This window comes from Bombina bombina, chromosome 7, assembly GCF_027579735.1.
Source record: "Bombina bombina isolate aBomBom1 chromosome 7, aBomBom1.pri, whole genome shotgun sequence".
Taxonomy (NCBI): domain Eukaryota; kingdom Metazoa; phylum Chordata; class Amphibia; order Anura; family Bombinatoridae; genus Bombina; species Bombina bombina.
Genome location: NC_069505.1, coordinates 196,154,993 through 196,170,855, shown reverse-complemented (window position 1 = coordinate 196,170,855; position 15,863 = coordinate 196,154,993).

The window sequence follows — 15,863 nt, the reverse complement described above, 5'->3', positions numbered from 1 at the left end:
ACCAAAAGCAGGCTCTTGCGTTAAAACAATATTATTTCACACACAGGAACAAATCCGTCCGGCTTCTCGCAAGGGCTCTGTGTCGCAAACACTTAAAGTCCTACATTCACTCTATGCAAGACAAAATAGGTAACATTAAGTCGGACAGTGTAGCTATTGCGGAGATCTTCCGAACTTACTATGAATCCTTATACAATCTTCATCCCCCGACTAGCCCTGTCAGTCTGGACAGAATAGGTGTTGACTCTCCAGACCCACACAGTTATCTATCTAAATTAAACTTACCACAATTGGATGTCTTTGACTCCACAGCACTAGACAACCCCATTACAACTGAGGAACTCCTTCAAGCTATTAAAAAAAACTCAGGGAAAAGATACTACAAGATATTTACAGCACTTTTGACCCCCACTCTTATACAACTATTTAATAATATTGAAGAAACCGTAGGATTTTTGAGACAAATGTTGGAAGCCTATATCACGGTTCTCAGAAAAAAATACCAAATGTAGAAAATGGTAATAGCGTGCGCCTAAGGATGGTGTGAATAAACGTAAGACCCCAAAAAATGACGTGAAGGTAAAAGGCAAACTAAAATTGCTAGCTCTTGCTCAAATAAATTGATCTTCAAATAATGTAGTGCAGTGCTATTTCTAAAATGATTAAACAGTGTCACTCGGTGAAATAACTGAAATATAACAGTGTGGATTGTTTATATGTAAAACAACCCTGTTTCTATGACGATTTTTGGTATATGTATATACCTTAGTGCAAAGTGGACAGATAAAACAATTAAAAAACAATAAAAAACAACAATAGTGAATAACAATAGTGAATGAACAACTGTGAGTAAAACCTAAAACATGTGGATAAAGAAAGAAAAAGGCTTATCGTAAATTAGTCCCAGAAGTGATGATATAGGTTGCACACTGGAGACTGGAAACAAAGGTGTTCCTAAAATCAAATACTGCAGGTCTTTTTCGTCTCAGTAGAAGTATTCAGAGGAAAGGAATATTTGAAGAGCAAACGGCAGCTGGTCTTGGCGGTATCTGATCAGGACCCAAAATCTAGAAGTAGTAAAAAAGAAGACAGGCGCCTCATTGTGCAAGTAGGTCTTGAATGTAAAATTCACAGTAGAAGTGGAGACAAAAGGAAATATACTCACAAGAGTATTGGCACCCTTGTTGAAAGTGGTGCAAATAGGCGGGCTGACGTTTTAACAGCAGTCAGTACGCTGTGCCGAACGGCATCAGAGATCTTTAGTGGACGGCTGTGGGCTCTCCTCAGTAATTCGAATCCAAATCCTGTGTAGCTGTGCTGTCAGCAAAAGTTAGCGTGCAGCCGCTCCCTGCATATAATCAAAGCTGCAAACTGGAAACGAGCAGGTGATCCTAACAGAGCTGATTTCGGTAAAAAACTCTGCTAGTAATAAAAATTGGCTTGGCAGGCAACCATAAGAAAGCCACAGAATACAAGGCTTAATATAAAAGAATAAGAAACACTTTATTGTGATGAGCTTTAACGCGTTTCTCGGCCACAAGCTCCTGGCCGTTTCATCAGAAAAGATAACCTTTTCTGATGAAACGGCCAGGAGCTTGTGGCCGAGAAACGCGTTAAAGCTCATCACAATAAAGTGTTTCTTATTCTTTTATATTAAGCCTTGTATTCTGTGGCTTTCTTATGGTTGCCTGCCAAGCCAATTTTTATTACTAGCAGAGTTTTTTACCGAAATCAGCTCTGTTAGGATCACCTGCTCGTTTCCAGTTTGCAGCTTTGATTATATGCAGGGAGCGGCTGCACGCTAACTTTTGCTGACAGCACAGCTACACAGGATTTGGATTCGAATTACTGAGGAGAGCCCACAGCCGTCCACTAAAGATCTCTGATGCCGTTCGGCACAGCGTACTGACTGCTGTTAAAACGTCAGCCCGCCTATTTGCACCACTTTCAACAAGGGTGCCAATACTCTTGTGAGTATATTTCCTTTTGTCTCCACTTCTACTGTGAATTTTACATTCAAGACCTACTTGCACAATGAGGCGCTGTCTTCTTTTTTACTATATCACGGTTCTGCCCAAGCCGGGGAAACCTCCTATAAAACCTGAGAATTTTAGGCCTATTTCCTTGCTAAATGAAGATGTTAAGCTGTATGCCAAGATTTTGGCGGACAGACTTAACAAAGTCCTTACTAAATTGATTGCCCCTGACCAAGTAGGCTTTGTCCCGGGAAGGGAGGCAAAATATAACACCCTTAGAATCCTACAACTTACCTCCTATGCACGTAATAACAACATCCCTATGATCTTAGTCTCTACAGATGCCGAAAAGGCTTTCGATAGGGTGAGCTGGGGGTTTCTTGGCTCGGTTCTGAGACAAATGAACATCAGCGAGGGCTTTATTTCTAGAGTGTTTGCCCTATATTCCAACCCCACTGCTAGAATTAGGGTTAATGACATCCTGTCTGACTCTTTCGTCATCACGAATGGAACGAGACAGGGGTGCCCCCTGTCCCCTATCCTTTTTGCCCTATCAATTGAAGCCTTGGCCCAAAAGATTAGACTTAACCCCCAAATTTCAGGCATAAAAATTAAGAATACCGAATACAAATTAGCTTTATACGCCGATGACGTTATTTTCTCCCTGACTGACCCTTCCCAATCACTGACAGCCCTCCTGGACGAATTTAGAGACTACGGGGCCCTCTCCAACTTTCACCTTAATGTCTCTAAATCAGAAATTTTAAACATCAATATGCCACGAGAGACTATGGCCTCCTTAGGGGCTTCCACCTCCCTTATGGTCCAGCCCTTCAGGATGAAATATCTCGGCATATATCTCACTGCAGATCCTCAAGACTTATATTAAACTAACTACAAGCCCCTTAAAGTTAGCATTTCCAACGACTTGTCCAGTTGGAGTAACAAACAGATTTCTTGGATTGGTAGAACGCAGGTTGTTAAGATGAATGTCCTTCCGAGGATCCTTTACTTATTCCAGACCCTTCCCATACCCCTCCCCAGACACTACATACCTAGCCTTCAAAGCATCATAGGACAATACATATGGCAAAAAACAAAACCCAGCATCCCGAGATCCACTATGCATCTCCCTAGACCCAGAGGAGGCCTAGGAGTACCTAATGTTGAACTTTATAGACGGGCGACATTCCTACAACATTTGATCGATTGGTGCCATAACTCACTAGATAAGAAATGGGTCCAATTAGACAGAGCAATACTACACATAGACAATATGGGCACACTGGCATGGATGTCACCAAAGGACAGACCTATAAAGATCTCCTTATATCCTCTCTGGACAGAGTTCTTTGCAGTGTGGGATGGGATTTTGAAGACCTCTTCTCATGTATCTTCACAATTCGCACCCATGACCCCTTATGGATCCAACCTGGGGTTGCTTTCTGGTACTTTCTCTCAGATATACAACCCTTCTCCACATATTAAATCACTGACGGTGGGCGACATGTTAGTTGGGACAAAACTTCTATCAAAAGAAGAAATAGAAGAGAGGTGCAGGGGGCGCTTTACAACCTGGCTAGACTATACACGCCTGGCCCATTTCATACAATCACACAAAAATAGAAGCGATTTTGCTCGACCGCTCACGGCTTTTGAATGCCTATGTGTACAACAGACACAACCTAGACATACTATCTCAAAGATCTATTCCATTCTCACTACTAACGCAGGTACAATGTACCCGTCATTTATACACAGATGGACAGCTGACTTTGATAGACAAATTGACCTTCAGGAATGGGACGGAGCCTTTAAGCATCTGAAAGAGGCCTCTATCTCTTCAAGCATTACAGAAATGAACTACAAATTAATGGCCAGATGGTATTTAACTCCCGCTAGAATTAGCCGGATTTATGGGAGGGGAGGTGGGAGATGTTGGAGGGGATGTGGTGGGGAAGCTGATATGCTGCATATCTGGTGGTCCTGTGAGAATAGTGATATGTTAAAATTAAAAATCAATATTTTATTTATTTTTATAAAATTAAATGTAATATAATACATCAACATAAACAAAAAAACACTTAATAGTTGTATGGACCGGTACCATAGAAATCCTTAAACATACTGTATATGCGCATTTAGTAATAAGAATTAATCGATAGAAAAACTCCAAGAACGTAGCACCTAAAAAATAATAAATGTTTACATAGTGCAAAAAAAACAGTGAAAGTATATATGAAAAGCCTCCAGTATTATAAAGGCTTGCCAGATGCGATCTTGGATTAAACTAGAGCTAATAACACCTCATTAACGCGTTTCAGTCCTCAAAAGGGCCTTTTTTAAGATTGGTGGAAGCTCAGTAAATTAAGCATATTTATAACCCATATATTTTAATTCAAATATTTTCTACATTCTATGCATATTTTCCTTCTTATTTTACACTAAAATGTGGTTTTAATATAATTACTATCTTGGATTTTACTTGAGCTTTTTATGTATTTTTTGTATATGGGCAAATAATCGTTTGATCCTTTGAGTAAGGATACAACATATTGTAATTTGGCAACATATGTTTTATATGGGTAAATAATGCTTTGATCGTTTGATAGAGGATACGCCATATTGTAAATTGGCAACATATGTCTTATATGGGTAAATAATGCTTTGATCCTTTGATAGAGGAAGCACCATATTTGAAATGGGCTTCATATGTCTTATATGGGCAAATAATACTTTTGATACGCCATACTAAAAATGGGCATCATATGTTTTATACGTTCTTGGAGTTTTTCTATAGATAAATTCCTATTATTATGGACTAGATTTATTAACGCTGAGGCGTACAGGGGAGCGTATACACGCCCCTGTACGCCTCAATTCGCCTGTGGCGGGGCGAAATTATCTGCAGGTATTCGCCATTGCACACGAGCGCAATTTTGCGCTTGCGTGCAATCCTGCCCGCGCACAGCCAATCACGCGCGGGCAGGAGCTGTCAATCTCCTTGGTCGGACTCGACAGAGGAGATTGAATTTCGCCACCTTAGAGGTGGCGAAGAGCTTAGGGAAGCAGCGGTCTGGTGACTGCTGCTTGATAAATCACGGCGAGCAAGTTCTTGTGAGAACTTGCAGCCGTAGGGGCTTGATAAATCGAGCCCTATATGCGCATATATGTTTAAGGATTTCTATGGTACCGGTCCATAAAACTATTGTGTTTTTTTATGTTGATATATTATATTACATTTCATTATGTAAAAATAAATAATATATTGCTTTTAAATTTTAATATATCACCATTCTATCATACCTCAGCCTGATTTGTTTTAGGCGCTACCAGTTACTTATAATACCCTATAAAAATATTCATAGATAAACAGGTCACTACAGTAAATTGACTCCCTTAATTACCTCCTAAATTATCTTATGTCAAAGTCCAGCTGAATAATCTTCTTTCTGCCTCTTCATGACCATCAACAACAGGTGCCACTTTATTGTTTGTTTTTTTTCTTCTACATGGTCTAAGTGTGAACCAGTGTTACCTCCTATATAACCAATTATAATAAGCAGGTTACTGTCCCAACTGAACCCCCAGTCTTCTGACTAATGATGTGTATGGATTGGGACGTTACCAGTTGGAGGACTGTGTATTGCAGTATTTCCCAAACCCAGTCCACAGTCTAGATATTCATTATATCTTAACTAGAGCGCAGGTGTAATAATAAGCACAGCCATCAGCCAGCTGATTTCACCTCTGCTCTAGTTAAGATATAATGAATATCTGGGCTGTTAAGGGTCCTGAGTAGTGATGTTGCGAACTGTTCGCCGGAGAACAGTTCCCGGCGAACATAGCTTGTTCGTGTTCGCCACTGCGGACGAACATATGCGATGTTCGATCCGCCCCCTATGTGTCATCATTGAGGAAACTTTGACCCTGTATCTCACAGCCTTCTGACACATTTGAGCCAATCAGCAGCAGACACTCCCTCACAAACCCTCCCAGCTCCTTGGCAGCAGCCATTTTAGATTCATTACGATCTTGCTTTCTTAGTGAGAGGAGCTTTAGTGTTGCTGCTGCTGACATTATAGGGAAATAGATAGCTAGGCTAGTGTATTTAGTGTCCACTACAGTCCTGAAGGACACATCTAATCTCTGCTGTAAGGACAGCACCCCAAAAAGCCCTTTTTAGGGCTATAACTTCAGTCCTTTCTTTTTTATTATTTGTAATTTTATTTGCATTTGCCTGGCTTTCAGCCTGTGTGTGAGGCTCACAGCATATACTGTGATTAGTGCCACCACTGATATCTGCTTAACATTAGTGTAAATTTAAACTACAAAACTTTTAAATCATTTTGCTAGTGTAATCTAATTTCATTTTCTATCAGGCCTGTGTGTCAGGCTTACACAGCATACTGTGGTTAATTGCTGTGCCAGCAGCCACCACTCATATCTGCTTAACATTATTTTACATTTAAAAACCCAAACTTTTAAATCATTTTGCTAGTGTAATCTAATTTCATTTTCTATCAGGCCTGTTTGTCAGGCTTACACAGCATACAACGTTGTTTATTTGCCACCACTCATATCTGCTTAACATTATTTTAAATTTAAAAAACAAAACTTTAAAATCATTTTGCTAGTGTAATATAATTTCATTTTCTATCAGGCCTGTGTGTCAGGCTTACACAGCATACTGTGGTTAATTGCTGTGCCAGCAGCCACCACTCATATCTGCTTAACATTATTTTAAATTTAAAAAAAAAATGTTTAAATCATTTTTATAGTGTAATCTAATTTCATTTTCTATCAGGCCTGTGTGTCAGGCTTACACAGCATACAACGTTGTTAAATTGCTGTGCCATTTGCCACCACTCATATCTGCTTAACATTATTTTACATTTAAAAAACAAAACTTTTAAATCATTTTGCTAGTGTAATCTAATTTCATTTTCTATCAGGCCTGTGTGTCAGGCTTACACAGCATACAACGTTGTTTAATTGCTGTGCCAGCAGCCACCACCCATATTTGCTTAACATTATTTTAAATTTAAAAAAAAAACTTTTAAATCATTTTGCTAGTGTAATCTAATTTCATTTTCTATCAGGCCTGTGTGTCAGGCTTACACAGCATACTGTGGTTAATTGCTGTGCCAGCAGCCACCACTCATATCTGCTTAACATTATTTTAAATTTTAAAAAAAACTTTTAAATCATTTTGCTAGTGTAATCTAATTTCATTTTCTATCAGGCCTGTGTGTCAGGCTTACACAGCATACAACGTTGTTTAATTGCTGTGCCAGCAGCCACCACTCATATCTGCTTAACATAATTTTAAATTTAAAAAACAAAACTTTTAAATCATTTTGCTAGTGTAATCTAATTTCATTTTCTATCAGGCCTGTGTGTCAGGCATACACAGCATACAACTTTGTTTAATTGCTGTGCCAGCAGCCACCACTCATATCTGCTTAACATTATTTTAAATTTAAAAAACAAAACTTTTTGAGTAACTGGGATTAAAGTGCTAAGAATAGTACTACTTAACACAACTTAGTTACCATGGGTCCCAGACCGCATGTTTTGTTGTTATACTTTGTCAGGGTAATCATGCACGCCATATAGACCTCCCCCGGGGGAGTAACAGGGATTAAAGTGCTAAGAATAGTACTACTTAACACAACCTAGTTACCATGGGTCCCAGACCGCATGTCTTATTATTATATTTTGTCAGGATAATCATGCAGGCCATATACACCTCCCCCAATAGGGGGAGTAAGAGGGATTAAACTGCTAAGAACAGTACTACTTAACACAACCTAGTTACCATGGGTCCCAGACCGCGTGTCTTGTTGTTATACTTTGTCAGGGTAATCATGCACGCCATATAGACCTCCCCCGATAGGGGGAGTAACAGGGATTAAAGTGCTAACAATAGTACTACTTAACACAACCTAGTTACCATGGGTCCCAGACCGCATGTTTTATTATTATACTTTTTCAGGGTAATTATATATCTATCAAATCTATCTATTTATCTTCTATCGATTCTATCTAACTATCAATCTATGTATATCTATCTATCTCGTGGCCGGACTGTTTTGAGACAGCCACTTGTGTTTAGGACAAATTTGAAGTCGGAGGACAGACCAATCATCTTCTTCCATCTCCCTGTTCCAAAAATGCAGGCCATATAGACCTCCCCCCATAGGGGGAGTAACAGGTAGTAGTAAGACCGCATGTCTTATTGTTATACTCTGTCAGGGAAATGATATATCTTTCAAATCTATCTATTTATCTATCAAATCTATCTAACTATCAATCGTATCTATCAAATGTATATTGCATCTATTGATCGATGTAATTCGTATCTATAAAATGTATATTGCATCTTTTGATCTATGTAATTCGTATCTATCAAATGTATATTGCATCTTTTGATCTATATAATTCGTATCTATCAAATGTATATTGCATCTATTGATCTATGTAATTCGTATCTATCAAATGTATATTGCATCTATTGATCTATGTAATTTGTATCTATCATATGTATATTGCATCTATTGAGCTATGTAATCTATGTATCTATCTATCTCGTGGTTGTGCAAATGGACTGTTTGCGGTGCGTTACACGGAGAGTTTGGTCTGTCACTGTGAAGCGGGCGTAACCCTTACACTACCTGATCGATACAACATCATAACTGATGTTTTAAAGCACGTTATTCCAAACAATTTAGGAATGTTAGGTGATTTAGGCCCTTTATGGGTTAAAAGCAGACTCTGCATCAATTATGTAATTTTACATGGGAGTTTTGCCATGAATCCCCCTCCAGCATGCCACAGTCCAGGTGTTAGTCCCATTGAAACAACTTTTCCATCACTATTGTGGCCAGAAAGAGTCCTTGTGGGTTTTAAAGTTCGCCTGCCTATTTAAGTCAATGGCGGTTCGCTCGGTTCGCCGGTTCGCGAATAGTAGCGGAAGTTCGAGTCCGCCGTTCGCGAACCGAAATTTTTAGGTTCGCGACATCACTAGTCCTGAGGACTGCAGTTGGGAAACACCAGATCTCAATCCAATAGACCACCTTTGGGATGTGGTGGAACAGGAGATTCGCATCATGGATGTGCAGCCGACAAATCTGCAGCAACTGCGTGATGCTATCATGTCAATATGGACCAAAATCTCTGAGGAATGTTTCCAACATCTTGTTGAATCTATGCCACAAAGAATTAAGGCAGTTCTGAAGGCAAAGGGGGGTCCAACCCGGTACTAGCAAGGTGTACCTTATAAAGTGGTCGGTGAGTGTATACATATTTAGATATACATATTTAGACATGTATATGTATGAATCTCTGTTAAAGCCCTTTCTAACACCTGAGATCTCATATCTTTGAGCCCTTCTTTTTTTGTGCAATATTTTTTTACAATATTTTTTATTAGATAGTGTAATTATGAGTGTAACTCTACTTGTAAATGTATTGTTGATGTGTTTTGTGACACTTTTTTTGTATTGCAAAACAGTTAACTAGATCTCTGAGGACGCAGTAATCATTCTAACTAAAATTATGATTGCGCTCATACCTTCGCTGTTACTTTCAACTTGTAATACAAGCACTAAACCAGATGTGTGCAAACACCCGCAATAAACTACTTTTTGCTAGTGAGTAACTTTATTATAATTATTATTATTATCGGTTATTTGTAGTGCGTCAATAGATTCCGCAGATTACATAACTGTTATCACGCCACTCGTAATCTGGACCTAAATAAATAATTGCTTGAATGATGTATACAGAGGAACGATTAGCCTGAGAATAATTTATACATTTCATTTTAAAAATTATATTAGTTGTTTAAATATTGAAAAAAATAAGGGTAAAGTTAATGTATTTAAAGCAGTGGGCACAGCCATATTGTAACTTAAGTTACCTTTTCTGCTGAGGCCAATTAGGAATGGTTATAAATAACTTACTACAGTCTGCAACCAATGACTGTGTGGATTATATTATATTTTGATTGATGACAGGAGTGCCGCGTTGCTGCCCCCCATGAGCAGCCCCTTTTGCAGCCCACAGCGCTTCCACTATTCAGTATTGGTTGTTTTCACCATTGGAGTATATAAGCACTACTACAATACCAGTACACACCCCTAGCTGTGACATGGAGCTAATCCTGAGTCATCTAGGAGGTGCACCCCCCCCCCCACAATGTAGGAGATTGGTTACCCACGAGAAACAGCAGTTGGCACATAGGATCCCAGGCTGTACAACCAACTTCGATGGAGGCGGTTCGGGAGAAGGTCTGAGACGTGTCAACTGTGCTCAAGAAGTCCTTGAGAGGATATTCCTTTTTACTAAATGGACTTTCCAGTAGCACGGTGTATTATGAATTATTCTAAAATACTCTACATTTAGGGGAACTTAACCCTCCTTCAACACAGTTAATACCGAAGGAACAGTTATTGATAAAAAAGTGGACAATTGGTTCTCACTTTCATACCTTTTTTATATACTTTTGTAAACTGGTGGACTGATATATACAGTATCTCACAAAAGTAATTTTTATAAATATTTTATTATATCTTTTCATGTGACAGCACTGTAAAGTAGTGAGTGTATAGCCTGTATAACAGTGTAAATTTGCTGTCCCCTCAAAATAACTCAACACACAGCCATTAATGTCTAAACCGTTGGCAACAAAAATGAGTACACCCCTAAGTGGAAATGTCCAAATTGGGCCCAAAGTGACAATGTTTTGTGTGGCCACCATTATTTTCCAGAACTGCCTTAACCCTGTTGGGCATGGAGTTCACCAGAGCTTCACAGGTTGCCACTGGAGTCCTCTTCCACTCCTCCATGACATCACGGAGCTGGTGGATGTTAGAATCCTTGCGCTCCCCATCTTCCATTTGAGGATGCCCCACAGATGCTCATTAAGGTTTAGGTCTGGAGACATGCTTGGCCAGTCCATCACATTTACCCTCAGCTTCTTTAGCAAGGCAGTGGTTGTCTTGGAGGTGTGTTTGGGGTTATCATGTTGGAATACTGCCCTGCAGCCCAGTCTCTGAAGGGAGGGGATCATGTTCTGCTTTAGTATGTCACAGTACATGTTGGCATTCATGGTTCCCTCAATGAACTGTAGCTCCCCAGTGCAGGCAGCACTCATGCAGGCCCAGACCATGACACTCCAACCACCATGCTTGACTGTAGGTGTCAGGGTGCCAGGAATCAGACTGAGACGAGAAGTGCAAAAATAATCACACCTGTATTAATAACAAAACATTATAAAAAGTCCATAAGTCAAATAACAAGCCAGGAGTCAAAGCCAGAGCTGGTAGTCAGATGAGTCGAGTCAGGAGCCAAAGCGAGTAGTCAGAGAAGCCGAGTCAGAAGCCAAAAACGAGTAGTCAGACAAGCTGGACTCAGGAACAAGGAGAACAGCAGAGTCAGGAACAAGCCTGAGGTCAGGAACCAGGAGGGACGTCAGACAGCCAGGTAATACACAGGAACTGGAACACAGGAACTCACAAACAGGTCTGAGACAATGCAAGGGCAAAGCATATTGAACAGAGGCCCTTTAAATAATAAGTGATAACATCACAATTCTGAGACTGCAACCTGTCTCACACGGATGATGTACACCAGTCTGGCGATAAAAGTGCGTGCAGGAAATGAGCAGCATCACACACTCTGTACCAGATTCACTAGGAGGTGAGTAAAATGGCTGCCAGCAGCACATGGCAAACAAAGCAGGAAAATAACCCTGACAGGTAAGGAGGTATAACTAAAGTAGGTACAGAATCCTCCTAGGTCAGATGGGAAAATTGTCGAGAGAGGGCATCAGCCCTAACATTCTTACTACCAGGCAGGTAGGAGACCACATAATTAAAGCGTGACAAAAATAGCGCCCATCTGGCCTGTCGGGGCGACAAACGTTTTGCTTCGGATAGATAACTTAAATTCTTGTGCTCAGTAAGAATGAGCACTGGTATGCTAGTACCCTCGAGAAGATGCCTCCATTCCTTGAGTGCCAAAATAATGGCCAGTAATTCCCTGTCGCCAATTTCATAATTGCACTCCACTGGAGACAAATTCTTAGAGAAGAAACTGCACGGATGCAAGGAACCGTCAGGCGTAGGACGTTGAGACAAGAGGGCACCTACTCCAGTCTCAGACGCATCGACCTCAAGAACGAAAGGCAGGACAGGGTTAGGATGAGCCAGAACTGGAGCGTCAGCAAAGGCAGTCTTAAGACTATCAAAGGCCTTAATGGCAGTAGGTGACCAATGGAGTGGATCATTCTCTTTACGGGTCATGTCTGTGATAGGTTTGACCAAGGAAGAAAAGTTTTTAATAAACTTTCTATAGTAATTGACGAAGTCCAAAAAACGTTGAATAGACAGAAGACCAACTGGGCGAGGCCACTGCAGACAATTTGTCAGGCTCCATGGAGAACCCTGCAACGGAGATTACATAACCTAGGAAGGTTATTTGAGTCTGATGGAACTCACATTTCTCGAGTTTACAAAACAGGACGTTCTCATGTAGTCTCTGAAGTACCTGTGTGACATCAGAACGATGAGCCTCAAGTGTGGGTGAGTGTATGAGGATGTCGTCTGAGTACACCACAACACACTGTTGCAACATATCTCATAGGACATCATTATTAAATTTCTGAAAAACAGCAGGAACATTACATAGGCCAAAGGGCATTACAAGATATTCATAATGCCCGCTCCTGGTGTTAAATGCTGTTTTCCATTCGTGGCCCTCTTTGATCCTAACTAGATTGTACGCTCCTCTCAATCAAGTTTAGAAAAGACCATAGCAACCTTGAGGCAGTCAAAGAGTTCCGAATGAGCGGAATAGGGTAAGCATTCTTAATGGTAAGACGATTAAGACCCCTATAATCGATGCATGGTCTTACCTCGCCACCATTTTTTTTCGCAAAGAAAAAGCCAGCCCCTGCAGGAGAGCAGAATTTGCGGATGATCCCTCGCGATAGAGCATCGGCAACATACTCCTCCATAGCACAATTCTCAGCAACAGACAGAGGGTAAACCCGGCCCCGAGGAGGAATGGCTCCGGGTTGCAGGTCTATGGCACAATCGTAAGACCGGTGAGGAGGCAACGTACCGGCACTAATCTTGTTAAAAAACGTCTAGGAACTCTCGGTACTCCTCTGGCAATTGAGATACCAAAGAAGTGCACAAGACTTTGACTGGTTTCCGAAGACATGTGGAAATACATTGCGGAGACCATGACAAAATTTCGGACCTGCGCCAGTCGAGACTGGGATTGTACTTTTGGAGCCAGGGATAACCCAGAACATCCAGAAAATGCGGAGAGTTTATCACCTGGTACTGAAGGGTTTCAAAATGGAGAGCCTCAACAGCCATGGATAACAGAGCGGTTTCGTGAGTAATGAGTGCATGCTGAAGGGGCCTGCCATCAATGGCCTCAATAGCAAGCCTGGCCATATAGGACAAGACTTTAAAAGGTGGCCCTGTAACCCACAATAGAGGCAGAGCCCCTCCCTCCTCCTAAAGGCCCTCTCTGCCGTGGAGAGACATGTGAATCCCAACTGCATCTGCTCAGCAGTACCTGGTGACGCAGGACCAGGAGGCATGGGAGGAGAGGGAAGCATGGTTGGGAACGAACACGTAGGAGACAATGGAACAGGAGGCTTCCGCAAGCGCTCCTTGAAAGAGGGCCTCTTTCTGATGTCTGATGTCAATTAGGTTTAAAAAAGACACCAATGCCTCAAGATCCTCTGGTAAATCTCTGGCAACTTCGTCTTTAGTCACATCAGAGAGCCCATGAAAGAAGGCGGCAACAAGGGCTTCATTGTTACAAACTACCTCTGCAGCAAGCGTACGGAACTCAATGGCATACTGAGCAACAGATCTCGTACCTTGCTGAATGGACATGAGTCGTTTAGCAGCAGAGGAGGAGCGAGCCAGAACATCAAATACCCTTCAAAAGGAGGCCACAAATTCAGGGTAATTTGAAATCACAGGTTTAGTCTCCCACAAGGGATTAGCCCAGGCAAGAGCTATGTCAGAGAGTAACGAGATGAGAAATCCCACCTTAGCTCTGTCAGAGGGAAACGCCTGAGGTAACATCTCAAAGTAAATGCCCACCTGGTTCAAAAACCCTCTGCACTGAATAAGATCGCCTCCAAATCGCTGAGGTATAGGTGCAGAACCGGACATGCTTCTGGTTGGACTAGGTGCAGCAGCGGAAACAGGAGCAGCCATAACTTGTGGGACACTCTGGTCCAAATGTGCAGTGCGAGTCAGCAGAGTTTGCAGGGCTAATGCAAATTGATCCAAGGTGGATTATTAGCACCATCAGGATTCATGGCCCTTGCTTAATGTCAGGGTGCCAGGAATCAGACTGAGACAAAAAGTGCAAAAATAATCACACCTTTAGTAATAACAAAAAATAATAAAAAGTCCACAAGTCAAATAACAAGCCAGGAGTCAAAGCCAGAGCTGGTAGTCAGACGAGCTGAGTCAGGAGCCAAAGCAAGTAGTCAGACGAGCCGAGTCAGGAGCCAATGCGAGTAGTCAGATGAGCTGGAATCAGGAACAAGGAGAACAGCAGAGTCAGGAACAAGCCAGAGATCAGGAACCAGGAGGGACTTCAGACAGCCAGGTAATACACAGTAACTCACAAACAGGTCTGAGACAATGCAAGGGTAAAGCATACTGAACAGAGGCCCTTTGTGACGAACCAAGGTTATCCAACCCTGCGCCAGTCACTTATTTGGCACAGAAAGGGTTTTCAGCCCCCTTTTCTGTCACCTATAGGTCACAATCTAGTCACACCAGGCAAGCTTGTGATTCAGTTTAGTGGGTGCAAGAGTTAATTCGCACTCCCTTAATCTGTACTAGACGTAAGAGAAATGCCCAACACTCCCTTTCCAATGTCACCCAAAATATACTATAAATCCTATAGCTCAAATGCTGCCACCACTTAAAATTTATTAAAGGGAAAATCTTAAGGAAAACCCCATACTTTACACATTAACTCTAGAAATACAATTTAGCAGAAAATAACCTAAAATTATACAGTTCTAATATTCCAGTCTCTTTCAGTAACGTGGTTCAATTATTAGACAAAGGCCAAACTTAATAAAGGAATTATTTATTATGCCAAAAATATTATGCACAATGCATTATTAATAAAAAGTTGTTACAAATAAAATTACACACGCAAACAGTATTTTAAAATAAAAAGGAGAAAAACAGAATTGAATACTTTCCTAGTCTTCAAGATATGCGCCAGGGGCTGGCATGAAAATGATGGCTCCTTACTTCTGTACAGCAGCTCCCCTTGTAAGAATGACAATCTTATTGTTGAGAAATAAGATTCTTAAACCTACTTTTCAGAGATCATGTTGCTTAACCACACCCTCCTGGGCGGGCTAAGAAACCCCCCTGTCTTTAGGACCTTCAATAGACTAATTTCTTGCCTGAAATTATACAATCCAGTATATTTTCTGCTAGGTAAGAAATTTCTATATTTACATGTCTAGAACCTTTTAGGTTTATTGGGAAACTCGGTTTGATATCAAATATGCCATAGGTTGTCATATTTACCTGCCTGTAAGGGTATAACACTTTTAACCCACATATGTACATAATATACCAATGTCCTGTCAGTGACCTGGTCAGTTTTTGTAATGAAGGGCCTGTTTTGCATCATGCATTCTATTGACAGCTTAAGCCATAAACCTTATCCTGTGTATCTCTGTGACTAAGAGTTTCAGTGACTTTATGACCCAATGCATACACACTAACATTTGGTGGCTATTTAGGGGGTTCTGGCACTTCAAAGAAAATACAAACACAATTCTTCTTGAAAACAAATAACTGTTTTGAGTGC